The sequence below is a fragment of the Glossina fuscipes genome, unplaced genomic scaffold, assembly GCF_014805625.2.
Source record: "Glossina fuscipes isolate IAEA_lab_2018 unplaced genomic scaffold, Yale_Gfus_2 1, whole genome shotgun sequence".
NCBI lineage: Eukaryota > Metazoa > Arthropoda > Insecta > Diptera > Glossinidae > Glossina > Glossina fuscipes.
This window is the reverse complement of record NW_023998415.1, coordinates 11692803-11694532: the sequence shown is the minus strand read 5'-3', so window position 1 is coordinate 11694532 and position 1730 is coordinate 11692803.

Sequence of the window (1730 nt, the reverse complement as noted above, 5' to 3'; positions counted from 1 at the left end):
TGCTTCAATATATTTTTTTAATTAATTAAAAAAATATATTGAAGCACGTTTAATTTGTACCTTAATACAATATAATATTCAGCAAATTTCAAAATAAATATATAAGTTATTACCACAAACTCAAAATGTCAATCCAATTCATATTGTAGATGCAGAAGGCAGTCTTCACAATACATCTTAATGTTAAAGTTATACTTTGCAATTAATATAATTATACTCCGCAATTTACATAACTAATTTCCTGTTTTCACTTTAAAGATTACAATTCGGCTACCCAGCCATAAACTAAGAATTTTAATCTGTTAAAAGAGGTTCTACTGCAGAACGTCCCATAGTCGTAACAATAACCAAAGGAACTCTAGCATCCATATCCATTCCGAATGCTGTACATCAACCCAACCGACACCAATACTCAAGTAAGTGCCATGGGATGTTAAACGTGTCCACAGTCAAGCTTATCAGCAATCCGACAGCCAGGTTGATGGTGCTAGACAATGCATAGTGTGTTATAGGTGTGTGTGAGTACTCTACTCCAAGGTAAAGAAATACCGAAATAGCTTAATCAGAAGAACTTTATTCGGATGAGAGGAAATATGTAGATCACATGTCAGATAATTCCAGCAACGCGCAACCCTAACAAAACGACGCCTCGAAACAACTACATCTGGTTAAAGGTATCGTAATCTGCGAATTTTTTGTAATGCTCGTAAATACAAATGTAGAAAATATATTTAGAGGCAGGGCAAGCTTAATAATTCTACAAAAGTGCAGTGAGCTACGACACAATGCGAAATAACTAAAATTATGTCCCAAGAACCGCTTAACATGTTCCGCCATGTGCGCCCAACCGCCAATATTATAAACATAAGGTACAATAGAATACAAAATACCACTCAGCCTAGAGAAAACATAAGGTATGGTACCAGTTACTACTTTCAGGTCACAAAGGGTTTGTGTTTAATATTGTTACAAAAATCCAAAAAAAAGTTCAATCCAGTTAATTGATTTTCCTGAAAAATAAATTTCCGAGAGAGGGAAAAATAAGATGTGAATTTCTGGCGCGTTATGAAGCTAACAGTTGGCAACACAAATTACCAGAGAAAAGGGAAAAACCAAGTGTAAACTCTTGGCACGTTATGCAGCTGCCGGCCGACGAGAGAGATTAGCAAAAAAGCGGATTAACAGATTGAAAGTGAAGTCACAAACATACGTAATAGCAATATGCTTCTAAAAATGCGTATAAACATATCAGTGGAAGAAGAAAATTTGGGCTGAAAAGTCGAGAAAATTAGAAGAAAAAAATCAACGATCCTTTTGATACGAATCGTGTCAAAAAAAGCAAATTTCGTAACATCTGGTGTCAGAAGTGAGAGGGTGGAAAGTAAGAGAAATAGTGAAATTAGAAGAACTTAAAATAGATTAGCTCAATCAGGATCTGAGAAAAAGAAACGTCAGTACAGCCAGTAGCAAAACTGTATTAAAACAAAGGCTGAACGAATATCTAGAAAAAAAGGGGGAGAACATGTGCATATTTGTTATGCAATTCATGCAACAAGAAATAGAATCAAAAATTGACGGGATGATGGAAAAGATCGAGAAAATTCAGGAAAATCAAGGCATCCTGAAAACACGTATAGAGGTGGTGTATCAGTAATTCGAAGGCAAAGTTAATATGATGCAAGAGAGATTTGATGATGCGCTAGGCTAGTTGGGTGCCAGAATGAATGCTC